Here is a 16,832-nt window from a genome sequence, read left to right as displayed (position 1 = left end):
ATTTTGGGGTTTTCAGCTACTGAGCTCCTAAGTGTCTTTAGACAAGATTTCCCTCTGCCTCAGGAGAACAGGTCGAATCCTGTTTGTACAGCCTGGGACTCCATAGGGTAGGACACTGCAAGTGAGGAGAGCTCCACCTGTGACTGGGCTCTCTGTGCGTTAGTGGAGAATTGGTTGTAATAGGATTTAAGCAACAAATTGGTGACAGCAGCATTGACCTCCCAAGATGGACATGGGAATTAACAAATAAAGGAAAAGATTAACAAAATGTTACTTTCACACCAGGAGAGAAATCGGAAAAGACCAGTAGGGAGCCCTGTTTAAAGATGCCTTTCCTCGTGCAGTATAAATAGTCAGGTTTCCCAGAAAAAGACATTTCCATTCCCACCACTAGCTCTACTTAAACAAGTTTGAAGGCCAATAAAAACACAGTGCTGGTTTACAAGGGTTAGGAGAAATGAAGGGAGATAGTGAATCTTCCTTGAGTTCAGAAGTTTAAAGAGGAAATGCTAAGTGTGGGAAGTGACAAATCGTATTGATACTGACATTTTTTTTTAATAATTCAAGACATGAACCAGGACCAAGCACATTATACAAATGTTATGAGACAAAGAGTAGAAACTAGTCTAAGGACTATGATCGAAGAACACCTGAAGAAACAGGGCTAGATCATGGATTAGAAGTTACAGACACACGAATGACGGCAGCCAACCGACGTGATGCACATTTGCCGTGCATGGTGAGAGATGTGTGGAAAGGAACCCAGGAGTTGAAACTGGTGTTGGAAAACCATCTGATAGGATCCAGAGCTAAGACGCCCTGCTCAGAGATCAGAGACCTTTGCCCAGCAAACTCATTCCAAAGGAGAAAGGGGCAAGCAGATAGCTCTTAGCTGATTCCTATCACAAAGTGGGCACTCCATAAATCTTTGTAGAATTGAGTTGTTCAAATAAAACCATACTCAGCTAGAAGAACTGGGATTTTTCAAATTAGAACAGCTGCCTTTATGAGTTGCACTGTTCATACAGAGGGTGGTGTGGGAAGGAAGGGACAGCAGAACCCATTCTCTTTTGCAACTGAGAGTAAAATTAGAGGGAAAGCAAATGGGCAGAGCAGACAACCAAAATCAAATGGATGTGGACCACTTAAGTAATTGGGTCAAGGGATAGTAAATGCAGTTCAATTTAGGTAATGTTCAGTAAATTGCTTTAAGAAATAACCTAGGGAATACAGGTTAAATGGAACAACCATGTCAGAGATTGATCTACAAATCACAATAAAGAAAATCGTTGAAACTCACCACCAGAGCATTACCAACATCAGTAAAAAAGGCCATAGGAACCCTACCAGCGAAAATGCAAACAGACCCACTCAGACCACAGGGCAGCTGTCCTCCATTCATGCGCTTCTCTCTGCTCTCCCTGTGCTAGTGAGAAGTTAACCATTTCCCAAGCAGCTCTTCAAACTTAATATATTTCAATATTGCTATGGCCTCCCCCTAACTTCTCTCCAAATTTCCTTTTTTTTTTTTTTGGCTTGGCAACTTTGGCAGTTACATTCACAGACCAAATGGACATGTTACAAACGTTACTACCCACTTGTCAAATTCTTTGGTGGACCATGAGGCATGGCACTGGGAATCCATGTACCTCAGCTAGAGGGCTTTCCCCTAAAGAAGGTGGGGTACGTATGGCACAAAGACAATGCCCTCCCTTCAGGTAAAACTAAGTAACACTCAAAGTAAACCAAGCCCACAATTTCCCCAGGAACAGAGAGAGCTGGAAATGACTTGATGGGCATTAGTCTATTTGAATTTTTTTAACATCTTTATTGGAGTATAATTGCTTGACAATGGTGTGTTAGTTTCTGCTTTATAACAGAGAAAGTCTATTTGAATTTAAATTTAATTTCTTTAGTCATGGACAAGAATGGGGATACCAGTTCATTTCAATGGACATTTGCTGAGCTGTGTGCCAGATACTGTGCCGGATGCTTGCGATCCTATGATGACTGAGCTGTACCCCCTGCCCCCTGGAGACCCACAGTCAGATAAATTACAGCACAACACACGGGGCAAGAACAACTTCTGCTGTGTGTAAGGCAATCACGCACATTCTCTGTAGACTTGGCCCAGACATACATTTGGAACAAGCTTTCAAAACCACAGAAAATTTCTTTTTAATTTTTAATGTTTTATTGGTATCTTTAAGGTCCAGCTGAAGGGAAAACAGGGTAATGAACTTCGATCATTGGCTAAACAAAAATGGTGTGTTCTTGCCAGTAAGACAGCAGCTTGAGCAACAACATTCCAGCCAACTTCCTTTCTCAGCTCCAATCTGTCCCATTTTGCCCCAGCCCTGGAGGAGTCTGCTCTTCCAGACAGCTGAAACTCACCTAGATTTCTGAAAGGCGCAGGGCTAACCCAACCGGACTAATTAGTGTCTGGATCTCACCAGCTCAAGTAAAAACATTTTGGTGGAAGGCAGCATGGACATGGCAGTCTAAGGAGGGGTTTGAATCCTGCCTCTACATTTTATCAGCTGTTACTTAGCCTCTCCCAACCTCAACCTACTCATCTTTATAATGGGAATAATAATGTCTCATTGTTGGCTTGCTCCTTATGCAAAATGAGGTAATATATGTAACAGTGCTTGGCACATAATTCATTAAGACCCATTCCATGCCACTACTCCTGCCAAATGCGGGGAGAAAAATCTTCCCTACCTTCCATTCTTCCATTCAGAATGTCTCTAAAGTGTAGTAGACGATGGGAACGACCTCAGCTGGGCACGGAATTCTAAGGGATACCTAAGCTTCCATCTGTGAGTAAAAACATGGAGTGCCTGCCATGGGGAAGCCATCTCTCCTTCTAGCAAGTACTTTCTGAGTCATCCTTCTGCAAGAAGCCTCAGAAAGGAGAAGCTCTTGGTATATTTCACACCTGGTTTTGTCAAAGATGAATCATGTCCTAGCCACAGTGAGAGAACTGGATACGGCAGAATTTTGCCAGAGGGTAGGAATGAAGAGTGAAAGGGGGGAAAACACTACTATGATCATTCTCATTATAGGTCAGGAATTTCACAGAAGAGAGAGGTTGAATAACTGGCCAAAGACACACAGCATTTCAGAAGCAAAGCTGACAAGTGGCGTGCCTCAATTTCCAGGGCTGCTCTCTATTTTGGCATGAATTAAGTCTGTCTTTTTTCGCTGTCATAGCCTAAACACCTAGCCCCTAGCAACACTCAGAGCCTGCAATTCCCGGCAATATCTAGCAACACTTCACCGTGGCACTCAGTAAGTGCTTGCAAATAAATGATCTTTAAAAAGGTAAAATTCAAAGCATGCAGCAGCTCAGAACCTGCACTTAAACCAAAACCTAATAAAAGAGATACAGAGAAAAGGAGATTATCCTGCTCCAAAACAGAAAAAATCAGATGTTTTGTTCCAAACTAACAAAAACTTTTAAGTTCCCCTGTCCTACCCAACCATTATCTTGTAATATTTTTCCCCGTTTTTTTTTTTTTTTTTTTTTTTTTTGCGGTACGTGGGCCTCTCACTGCCGCCGCGGAGCACAGGCTCCAGACGCGCAGGCTCAGCGGCCATGGCTCACGGGCCTAGCCGCTCCGCGGCATGTGGGATCCTCCCGGACCGGGGCACGAACCCGCGTCCCCTACTTCGGCAGGCGGACTCTCAACCGCTGCGCCACCAGGGAAGCCCTCCCCTTTTTCTTTTCAGGACAATTTGCTATCCATTCTCAAAAGCAACTCTCCAAATAAAATAGATTTCATCATGATTCAAACTTACAACATATTTTAGTAAAGAAACACCAGATAAACACTAGGAGAGCTTAGACTTTGGTGTCAAACAACCGAACAGATGTGATTCCTACCACTTCCTATCTCTCCAAAAGACGTGATAAATGGGGAATTATAGGAAAATTCTAATTCTTGTTGAAAAGCTTGATCGATTGATTTGTGCTTCCAGCCAAACAATAGCCAGGTCCATGTTTCAAACCACTGCAGATGACCCAGAATCTGGGGCTCGTCACGATTCTACACTTTGCTACAAGACCAGTGTCAAGAAAATTTCTTCCAAGCTCAGTAATCCTCCTTCCTTTCTGGATCAATTCTACATAGCTTTCCCTTTGCTCCTGCCCTGGGTTAAGATTCCTTGCAGCAGCCTTGTAAATGACTTCCATCTTTGGAAGATTCGTTAAAGCAAGCTACACTGTATCTCTGATTCCCACCCTTATAACAGTATCTACTTTCTACCCACATAGGACCCTGCACAGAAGTCTCAGCCCAGCACGGATCACCTCAGGAAACCATCACTGATCCTTCTGCCCCTAGACTAGGATAGGTCCTTCTGCTCTGTGTTCTCGCAATATTTGTATCTCCCCAATCGCAACATCTTCACATGTTATTAATTTCTATTTAATTGCCTATCTTTCCAGCTGGACTGTATGACCATGAGGAAAACATCATTTCCTCAGTACATGGCAGCTGTTAAATAAATGAATGCCTCCCAAAGTTTATCAGCCCTTAACATCCAAATTTCATTCCTTCTCCTGAGAGAACCCATAGCACTTTCACTTCAGCTAATCGTTTCCTGATAGCCATTCTAATTTTTGCTCTTTGGGGTAACTGAACCCCAGGAGTTTTGCCAGGGAACAAGGCCACACAGCTAGAGATGTTTCCAGCTTCCCTTGCAGCTAGGCTCTGGCCACCTGAATGTGAGCTAAAGAGCATGTTCAACATGCAGGTCATGTTAAAATAGCTGCTTCTCTTCTTCTTCTGCTCCTCTCTCTTCCTAAAGCCTGGAAAACAAACATAGTGGTGGTGAGACAGCTTCAGCCTGGGAGATGAGGAGAACAACCTAAGGGATGACAGAACCACAAGACAGAAGAAACCTAGTCCTGGGTGACCTCAGAGAGTAGACCCACTATCCACCCTGGACCACTCACCTGTTTCTAGACTTACATCAGAGAGAAGCAATCTTGTCTATTGTTTATGCCTCTGAATTTTGGTCTCTCTCTCTCTCTCTCTCTCTCTCTTTAGCATCTTGAACTGAACCTTTAATAACTCACATTAGTTGTAAATTTCTATAACTTAATTTTTCAAGAGAAGGGGACACTTTTGAAGTTTCTTATTCCTATGTCCAAGCACTATTTTCACGAACACCATGGATACTGAAAACTCACAATTATCTGCTCTTCATGTAGCTACTATCTAAGAACAATAAGTAATTTAGTAGAATATAACTATGTTTACCATCTGCACTAGAGTAAATTCTTTGTTTTACTTAACTGATGGCTGCTCTTAATTTGGAGTTGTAAAAACATATCATGCTAAGTGATGTAAATTGGCAAAGTGACAAACTGTCCTTCTCGACAACAGTTTGGAGCACGGAGAGTCCTTTTGTACAATCAGTGTATTTGACAAGGTCTAAAGCATTGTGCAATATTTGTTACCATCCATAGGACCTCAGGAGGCGACAACTAAAAGAAATGCAACCAATTTTCAAGGGTGCTTGTGGAATCAATCCAGCCTTCAAGCCACACCTTGCATATTTGGATGTTTTAGAAAATCAATATTTTGCTGTTAAAAATAATAAGTCCCAAGGGACATTACAACTAGACTTGGTCCTGCTCTTTCTTTTTCATAGCACTGAAGCCGCAAAGTCAGACAGAGTGCTCATAAAGCTTATAATGTCTCAGCTTTTAAAGTTTTTAAAGACACGTTCAGCTTGTCGTGAGTTAGACTCGACCTTTGCCACCACTCATTTCCTGCAAACAGATTCAGTGGTTCACAGAGTTCTCCAGGTGTCCAAGATGGACCAGGTGGAAATAAACCAATTTCCCTTCAAACACAAAAGCTTCTAGCTATAACTCCCTCAGGAAACAGAGAGCCTCCTCTATAGGTAAGTTTTCTGGCTTTTAACCCATTTGTGCTTCCAGTTAGACCCAGACCGGATACCGTGTTCCCATTAGGACTCACTACATGAAGAACTGCATCACTTCCTTTGGGTCTTTATGCAAATGTCACCTGACTGGTGGGGCCCTGTCTGCCCTCTCCATCTGAAACTCCAGGCCTCCTGATACTCCCTCTCCTTGGAATATTATCCAACGTACTCTACATTTTACCCATTTCTCTTGTTTATTATCTGTCTCCCTTACTAGAAATATAAACTCCATTGAGGGCAGGAAAGCACGTCTTTTTTATCTAGTGCTGTATTCCCCATGCCTAGAACGGTATCCGGCACATTGGGGAGGAGGGGATGTTAGGAAATACATGTTGAATCAATGAATGAATGGTGGCCCATTCTGAACATTTTACTGAGCACCTCGGCAGTGCATATTCTAATCCTACTGCTTGCTCCACCCTCTGGTCACGCCAGCCACATTAGCTCAGAGACAGCAAGTCCCCCACTTGCTTTGCTTGTTCTGTCTTGTTTTATCCATAGCCACAGATCAAGGAACTGGTAAGTAAGATGACATTGCAGACAACACAGAGTCTCAACCCAAATATCCTTAAGCCAAAACAGACTTATTTCCTATCGTAAATGAATAGATGTGGCTTCTGTTATGGGTTGTTTTATGTCCCTCCAGAAATACATGTTTAAGTCCTAACCTCGACTACCTCAGGATGTGACCTTATTTGGAAACAGGGTCGTTACAGAGGTAATCAAGTTAAAATGAGGTCATTAGGATGGGCCCTAATCCAATATGACTGACGTCCTTATAAAAAGGGGAAATATGGACATAGCCACAGAGGTGCACAGAGGCAAGAAGATGTGAAGACACACAGAGAGAAGATGGCCATGGGACTAGAGTAATGCATCTACACGCCAAGGAATGCCAAAGATTGTCAACAAATACCAGAAGCTAGAAGAGGTAAGGAACGATTTCCACCTGCCCCCACCCCCAGAGCAATCCAGGAGCACTTGGCCCTGCTGACCCCATGACCTCAGACTTGTGGCCTCCAGAACTGTGAGACAGTAGAATTCTATTGTTTTAAGCCACCTTGTTTTCGATACTTTACCACAGCAGCCCTTAGCAGCCTGTATACAGCTTTGTATGAACCTTAATGCAGGGCTCAGTTAGTTCCTATGATCGGGACCCTGTTTCTCTCCTCCAGTCTCAGCCACACGTCCTCAGACTCGGGTTGCTCCCAAGATGGCCACCAGCAATTTCCAGGGCTTCCTGCTTCTTCACATTTAATGGAGAAGAGAGGGTCAGCTCTTGCAACAGCTGACTAAAGTCTGGAATTTGAGTTGCATTTCTGACATAGACTGATTTGAGTCAGGTGCCCAAACAGCAAATCAATCACAGTGTCTAAGGGGAGGGACTGTGTCAATTGCTTTGAGCCAATCAAGGCCCCCCTCCTGAGATGGGGGTGCAGTCAGGTCCTGCTGAGTCACTGTTGGTGCCCATACATCTCCCCCTCAACTCTCAATCTACTCACCCAAGGCTTCTCACTGCAAACACCCACTACTTTCTGCTTGAGAGCTTTTTTTCCACCCCGACCACAAGAAAATGTTTGGCCCATGCACAGAGCAAGCTAGAAACTCCAGAATTAGTGCTCCCAGAAGCAGCCTTCAACTAAGGATTAGCAGGGAATTGGCAGACAAATATCCCAGCATCCTCACTCTTCAGTTGGAAGGATTCTGAGGTGTGTTCTACAGAGTATTCCAGAGTTCCCAGGGGCATTGAGCACCAGGTGCCCACAGTGATTGGTTAATACACCCTTTACTGACTTTCCCCCTCCCTGCCATACTTCCCCACTTCCCCACCAGTGTCCCTCCCAAATAAACCACTTTTACTTAAATCTTTGTGTCAGGTTTGCTTCCAGGGGTATCTAAACCAGGATAAGTCCCAATAAGTTGCAAGGGAGGAAATTCAGAATTCCATTAGAAAAGAGAAAGGGTAAGACTGGAAAGCACTAGAAAGTCAACCAATGAATGCCCACTACAGTCATTCCTGTTTCCTCTCTTTCAATTAATTAATAAGCCAACTAGGTTTTCTCCTACAGTTCTGTTAAACAGATAAGAGCACAGCACTGCCTGGAAGATCAGGAAGCAGGCACAATGGGTTCCACTTTTGCTATTCCCTCCCCTACCTGCTGTGTTTCTTGTCGTAAGTAATTTCCCTTCATCATGTCTCAAGTTCCTACTTAATGAAGATTGAGAATGATGATCCTTGTCCCTATAAAGTATGACCCCAGAAAAGCAGAGCATGGCGTAAGGTAGATCCATCTTAGACCTCTTTCCAAGTGGGTCTCTTGCTAAAAGTGTCAGACAGGCATATTAAACATCATTCCTGGGGACTTCATTGGTGGTCCACTGGTTGAGACTTCGCCTTCCAATGCAGGGGGTGCAGGTTCCATCCCTGGTTGGGGAGTTAAGATCCCTCATGTCTCACGGACAAAAAACCAAAACATAAAACAGAAGCAATATGGTAACAAATTCAATAAAGACTTTTAAAAAATGGTCCACTTCAAAAAAAAATCTTAAAAAAAAAGAAAACAAACAAAAACATCATTCACTATCACTTGGTTCCAGAGGACAACATTCTAGATAAGAGCAGATTAGAGCAAAGATCCAAGTCAGAAAAACGCATTACCTCCGGAGTATTTGCCACCATTGGGAAATCACAGACTCTTATTTAATAAACTAACTTAAAAATACAACTATGTATTATTTATACGTTTTTAAGATTTTTTCCAGCTTTATTGAGATGTAATTGATATATACTATTATGTAAGTTTAAGGTGTATGACATGTTGATTTGATACATGTATATATTACAAAAGGATTACCACCACAGCATTAGCTAACACCTCCACATCACTAATCATCAGAGAAATGCAAATCAAAACCACAATGAGATATCACCTCACCCCTGTTAGAATGGCTATTATCAAAAAGACAAGAGATAACTAGTGTTGGCAAGGATGTGGAGAAAAGGGAACCCTTGTGCACGGTTGGTGGGAATGTAAATTAGTACAACCACCATGGGAAACAGTATGGAGGTTCCTCAAAGAATTAAAAATTGAGCTGCCATATGATCCAGCAATCCCACTTCTGGTTATATATCCAAAGAAATTGAAATCAAGATTTCACAGAGATATCTGCACTCCCATGTTCACTGCAGCGCTATTCTCAACAGCCACGATATGGAAACAACCTAAAGCGCCATCAGTGGACGAACGGATAAAGAAGATGAAGTATACATATACAATGTAATATTTTTCAGCCACGATAAAGAAGGAAATCCTGCCACCTGCGACAACTTAGATGAACCATGAGGGCGTTATACAAAGTGAAATAAGTCAGAGAAAGACAAATGCTGTATGATCTTACCTATACGTGGAATCTAAAAAAGCCAAACACAGAGAGGCACAGCGTAGATCAGTGATTATCAGAGTCGGCAGGGGGGTGGAGGGTAGGGAGACAGTGGCCAATGTGTACAAACTTCCAGTTATACAGTGAACAAGCTCTGGGTATATAATGTACAGCACGGTGATTACAGCTGATGATAGTGTATTATATTCTTGACTGTTGCTCAAAGAGTAAACCTTAAACGCTCTTGCCACAAAAAAAGAAATGGTCATTAAAAACACAGTTCTGGAGGAGCTCACAAATGGTTCCCCGAATGAGGTAATGAGTTCAGTCTAGCTAAGTCCCCAGAATGAGCAGCCTATGTATGGTAAGCTTTCTCCAACCTCTTCTGGATCATTTTGCTCTTGCCCCCGGATGGCAGACAACAATCGATGGGAAAAGCCACCCTGTGTCTCCAGCAAGTAAAGGCGGTGCTTCACAAGTGTTGCAGGATGCAGCCTTCCAATTCTCCCTTGTTTTCTGAGTATAAGCAGATGTTAGAGACTCATCTCGTTATCTTCAGATACTGTATAATATTATTATGGGGTCAGGCTATCAGAGGCAGCAAACGCTATACAACAACAGCTTTAATTGAGGCTTAGAGCTGAATTGTAAATATGTAACCTTACTTGGGGGTGTTTCCAAATGCTTTCTGGAAACAGTTTAAAAAGATGTTTTCAATTGTTAGAACAATGGCTTGCCCTGCCAAGATCAAGTAAAAGCTTCTTAAGATATGGGTACCATAAACATATTTCTTAATTCTTCAGTTTTTTTGTTGTTGTTTTTCCAGAAGCACAGCAAATCTGTGAGCCGGGAAGCCTCATGCATGCCACTTCCTGGACTGTTGCAGGGAAAACTAATGAAACACTGAAGAAGTTGCACTCAGATCTACTGTGATCTCACGGCCACAGAATTCCCCTCCTTCTTTGACGTTACTTTACTATGATAATAATTATCTGTCCATGAGTCTGGACTTGGCACGGGCCTATCCCTAGGGATGGGGATTTGGGTGCATGTAACAACAGCCCATCTTCAGCAAGGAAGCTCCTGACACAGAAGGCTGCCCATCGATCTTAGCTGACACACTTGTCACCATACACACAAAGCGACTGGTCTTGGGGAGGTGAATTACAGCTCTCAAACGTATGGTGGAGGCGCATTATGATTCCGATGTATAGGATAAAAGACAGAAAAGGCTGGGTCATTTGAGATTGATCCCAGGCAGAAACTGTTAAACAACAGTCTGAGTCTCCTTTACTGGACAGAGTAAAAGAAAACAGAAACTGAACACTTTGAAAAGTACATTCAGAACAGAGTCCAGAGGCAAATTACCCAGGCTGTGGATTACGCAGGCCATTTTGTCCAAAGTCTGATCCCAAAGAATTGACTCCAGTGGGGTTTTTTTTTTTATGACTGTTAGCATGTGCACAAGAAAGGGACAAGTTCAGCATTTTGTTGCTTGTTGGTGACAATGATCAAAAGTGTATGGACAGATGGCCAACAGGCATATGAAAAGATTCTCAACATTGCTAATTATTAGAGAAATGCAAATCAAAACTACAATGAGGTATCACCTCACACCGGTCAGAATGGCCATCATCAAAAAGTCAACAAATAATAAATGCTGGAGAGGGTGTGGAGAAAAGGGAACCCTCCTACACTATCGGTGGGAATGTAAATTGATGCAGCCACTATGGAGAACAGTATGGATGTTCCTAAAAAACTAAAAATAGAGTTACCATATGATCCAGCAATCCTATTCCTAGGCATATTTCCAGAAAAGATGAAAACTCTAATTCAAAAAGCTACATGCACCCCAGTGTTCATAGCAGTACTATTCACAATAGCCAAGACATGGAAGCAACCTAAATGTCCATCAAAAAATATGAAATAATGCCATCTGCAGCATCATGGACTGACCTAGAGATTATCATACTAAGTGAAGTAAGTCAGACAGAGAAAGATAAATATCATATGATATCACTCATATGTGGAATATAAGACAATGATACTAATGAACTTATTTACAAAACAGCAATAGACTCACAACATAGAAAACAAACTTATGGTTACCAAAGAGGAACGGGAAGTGGGAAGGGACAAATTAGGGGTATGGGATTAATAGATACACACTACCATATATCAAATAGATAAACAACAAGGACCTACTGTATAGCATGGAGAACTATATTCAATTATCTTGTAATAACCTGTAATGGAAAAGAATCTGAAAAAGAATATAAATGTGTGTGTGTGTGTGTGTGTGTGTCTGTTTATAAGCTGAATCACTTTGCTGTACACCTGAAACTAACACAACATTGTAAATCAACTATACTTCAATTAAAAAAAACATAAAATTAACAACAAAAAAAGTGAATGCTAGTCCAAATCGAGATGTACTATAAGATTAAATCCACACTGGATTTAGCATAAAAATGTAAAATATTCTTAATAATTTTTATGCTGATTACATGTTGAAGTAATAATGTTTTGGAGATATTGGGGTAAATAAGATATATTATTAAAACCAAAAAAACAGTTGTGTGGAAAATCCAGAGGAATGAGGGATTATAAAATCTCAGTAATTTAGATCCTAGAGTCCAGAATTAGGATCATTCTATCATTATTGTCTTGCCAAAGAAATTAACAATGAGCAATGACTGGATATTGTGTTTAAGCAGTTTATCCCATTACAATTCCATAGCCTTCAGCAGGGGATGGGGAACAAGTGAGAGCTAAATATTAATTATTATCATATAACTGCACAGCAGAAGCTATAAACAACAGTATTTGCCATGAAAACACTATTTACCTAAGTAAAACTGTACTTCTTTGAAAAATAGATCTATAATTCAAATACTGTAAGTTCATTTAGGTTTATTCCCCCACTCCATCCTCAAACTCAGCAATAGGTCTGGTTTAATGAAGTGTTTACTGTATTTAATAGATGAGATTTACCCAATGTGGTTTTCATTTATCTTCATTTCCCATGACCAAAACTGATGTATATAAACAGGATTTTAATGTCAAGGTACCCTTGGCAAGTAAAAGGGGATACACAGCACTTGCACAGTTTACATTTTCTCTGTTACATCCTCTTCTTCCCTGTTAATATTATTTAGATTTCTAAATTTATTTTTAAAAATTATACTTGAGGTACAAGACTGAAATTTGGACCAAAAGTCCAAAAGAAAGCCCAAATGGGTAAGATGCTATGGCAATGTATTTATAATAGTGATTATAAACATGGCCAGACTGAGATTCATAATCTTGGCTCTGCCACTTACTGTGATACTGTGCAAGTTTCTTAACTTCTCTGAGCCTTGGTGTCAACGTCTACTAAATGGGTGTAATATTATCTACTTCATAAATATCTACATAACATTTCTACTTCATTTTATTTAACATATTTACTAGTGCCAGGCACTATTATGAGTGAAACAAATTTAAAAACTGGGATTTGAACCCCAGGCAGCCCGGTTCTGAAGCCAAGCGCCTAATTCACTATTCTGAACAGCTTCAATATACACTCGAATGGGGAAATATTTCTAAATAGTCATGATTATGGCTGCAGTTAAGGTTGAATCTGTTAGCTATTGCAATATAACAAAACATCCCAATGCATAGTGTCTTAAAGTAATGATAATTTGGTATTTCTCCCTAGTCTATATGTCAGCTGGGGAGTTCTGCTGACCCAGCTCATGCTTGGCTGATCTTGGCTGATCTTGGCTAGGCTCACTTGTGAGTCTGTGGACAGTTGGCAGGTTGGCTAGAGGGTGACTGGTCCTAGATAGCCTCAGATGACCTGAATCTTTTACAGGCATCTTTTACAGTCTTTTAGTGGGCTAGCATGGTCATGTTCTCATCGTTATGGCAAAGATGCAACAGCAGCAAAGACTGAGTCCAGAGTGCATACTTTGTACCACATTTATTAAGACCGCATTGGCCAAAGCAAATCATGTGGCTGACCACAGAGTCAAGAGCTGGGGAAAAATGTCCCTCCCAAAGTAGGAGGAGTGGAAACTTGGGGCTTTCAGTGCAATTAATCCACTGCAGAAATACTCAGAATTATAGAGACAGCAGAATTAAACCTGAAAAATGAATTCTTTAAACAAATATGTTATCAGAAACCTACACGAACCCATGAGGAACAAACACGCCTAAAACTGTTTTATGAATGCTTAATAAAATACAATATGAAGTTAAACTATTAACATTTGATTAGGACTCTAACATAAGTGACACCACATGTATTTTTACATGTTATCCTCATAATACACCACAGAGAAGACAGGGCAGAAAAAGTTTCAGGAGCCAAGTTCCCTTTAGCTACTTTTACAGCACAGATTATGCTAGTGAAAACTGGTAGATTTTGTAATACCATACCTTATTAAGAGAGAGCAAACTGGTTATAATGAGAATCAGTCCTACTGATCACAATGATGGTTGTGATGGCTTCAAATTCAACTTGCAAAATATTTCATCAAATTAAGAATTTAGATCTGATATTTCTGGGTTAAAAACCAAGATAGTATTTTAGGATACTAGGTATCCTATACTAGGTAAATGATTTTTACCTAGATACTAGGTAAAATGATTTTTCTGTTAACATGAGTATAGCTCTAAAATATAGAGTAGAAACTTTTTATGTAGATGGCATTTAAAGACAAGAATAACCATCATAATATTTCTCTTCTACACCAAAAGCAGATATAATATGCATACTCTGAGCAAGAGGAAGATTCTTCAACAAGAAATATTTGAATGTTTACCACTACAAGATGTTTAGGCTTGGATAAACTACTTATCCTCTCTGTACCTTAGTGTTCTCATCTGTAAAATGGGAGTAATGATAGTGCTTATTTCATAGGGCTGGTATGAGGATCAGTGATTTAACATATGTTGTAAAGTATTTCCAATAACGTCTGGAACATAGTAAGCACTCAATAATAGTTAACAGTTTTAATCATCATCATTATTAAAACAAGACAGTTTATGGCAAGGTTTTACTCTGCTGTCTGCTCTTAAATTATTCCCTCTGATTAAGTAAATTATATATATAATTTAAACTAACCAAATTGTATTTGCATTTCACAGAATCTAAAGCCTCCAATTAAGGAGATGTACAGATGGGAGTCTTTCATTTATCAGACATCTTCTGTGGAGGTACAATATCACAGCCCAGCTTTAGGGGACCCTAAATAAGCAAACTAAAGGAAAAGGGAAGCAGAGTTTCAGAGAACTGAGTATGAAATCAGGGAATTTCTAGATATTGTGTAAATTCCTAGGGGTATTATGGGCTAAGAAAGGATGGGAGTTGAAGGGTCATAGGAGAATTGAGAAAGGTGATGTAATGGGGAAGGGTATGGTTTAAGTGGAGACTGCAAACTCCAGGAATCACACAATTCCTACCATGCCACCCTATGCCATTCTCCCTTTCCACACACTTCCTGCCAGAATTTTTCAACTCAGTCTATGGGAGGATTTTCTCCTGATGAATAAACCTCCAGATAGTAATGGAAAATAATGTCTGCTTTATAATAAATGTTTGCTAGAGTGTTTTTGCAGAGTATACTGAAGGAGGCCTACATTTTCTAAGGATGATGCACAAAAAAGAAGTACTGTAGAAACTCTTTAGCATAAATGAGGCAAGACAAAGAACAAAGATATTTTGAGAATTCGTACGGCACCTGTTTGCTTTGAGCAGAGTAGTAAACTTGTCAGCAAGTAGTTAAGAAAAAACACCACTGAAATGAAATGTAGCTCTAAGCATTTGTTATTACTTTAAAAACACTCAAGACGTTACCTAGAACCCAGCAAACTGTATGTGTTGGAATGTTTTCATTCTCACTTATAAGGACCGCAGAATATCTGCAGGAGGCACCCGACCTTCAGCTAACAGTTACTTCGCAGAGAAAGCCCCTCACCAATACTTGTTGTTTAAGGGGCAAGTCCAATTTGGTGAAAGTCTGAACGAGAAATGTTTTGATAAAATTATTTTATAGGAATATATGCTAAGATACAGCAAAATACGCTTTTTCCAGCAATGAATCTGATATCTACTTTAAATATAATTTATAATTAGTCTATTACATAGGCAAAGGCATTAAACTCATGTCACTGGAAGAGTCCTTCAAACATTTGTTCTTTCAAGTAATCTCAACATCCCTCTTTTCTTTTTCTTCTTTATACACATCTTTACTTCCTTAGAATCAATTCCTACAAGTGGAATTGTGGGTCAAAGGGTACAAACATTTTAAAGATTCTCCTAGTATAATGTGGCCCTCCAAGAAACAATCCCAATTAACACTCTGCTAGCAGTGTATGTGGGTATACATTTTCCCGTGGCTTTATCAACTTAAGAGTATTTTCTTTTATCTTTTCCATAGCTAGTGGGAAGCAGCCGCATAGCACAGGGAGATCAGCTCGGTGCTTTGAGACCACCTAGAGGGGTGGGATAGGGAGGGTGGGAGGGAGACGCAACAGGGAGGGGATATGGAGATATACATATGCATATAGCTGATTCACTTTGTCATACAGCAGAAACTAACACACAATTGTAAAGCAATTATACTCCAATAAAGATGTTAAAAAAAAATGAGAAGCCTGCGCACTGCAATGAAGACCCAATGCAGCCTAAAAATAAATTAAAAAAAATTATTTTAATGGTCCACATCAAAATATTAAAAAATGCAAATTGAAACAAACTTCACCGAACAAACAGATCAAAGTCAGTGGGATCAATTTTTATATACTCATTTGCATAAAGTTCTAAGTGGTGGTGTTATTTGCTGGGTAGATTTTTTTTTCAGTATGTTTTGGTGAGAAAGCAAAAGAAAACATAAGCCCAGCCCATGTCTGTTTTATTCTGAATTCCCTTCTAGTGGGATCCAAATTGAAGAGATTTTACCTTCATAAACGTTCTCTGACAGTGGCCCTCAGGTGTAGTTCTGGAATAAAGAAGACAGGACACAGAAAGCAGTGAGAAGAAGGGAGGGGAAAGGAGAAGGATGATGGGAAAGATGCAGCCAGCCAATACTGCTTGCTTTTGGAAGCTCCAACTTAGAGTTGAGTCACCCATCCCAGGGAAAGAATACTTCAAGGCTCCAAACACAAAGGAACAATTTCAGTCATTCATGTATATTCAAAAAACGTTTATGGAGAACCTAATATTCACCAAGTACTGCACTATGCACTGGAAAAAATACCAAGAGCAGTATTATCATGGCCCCTATTCTCCAGGGGTCACAGTAGAGCAAGGAATATGAACATAGAAACTAGTTACGATGATCTGCAATAGGTAAGGTAATGCTAGTTGCTATAACAAACCAACCCCCCAAATCTCTGTGACAGATGTTTCTTTCCTGCTCATGTAACAATATGATACAGGTTTTCTGATTAGTTGGCAGCTCTCTACCAATATGTGATTCAAAGACCAAGGTTTATTCCATCTT

This window comes from Tursiops truncatus, chromosome 3 (genome assembly GCF_011762595.2).
Source record: "Tursiops truncatus isolate mTurTru1 chromosome 3, mTurTru1.mat.Y, whole genome shotgun sequence".
In the NCBI taxonomy this organism is placed as follows: domain Eukaryota; kingdom Metazoa; phylum Chordata; class Mammalia; order Artiodactyla; family Delphinidae; genus Tursiops; species Tursiops truncatus.
The sequence above is the reverse complement of the archived record's forward strand: the minus strand, read 5'-3'. Positions refer to the sequence as shown.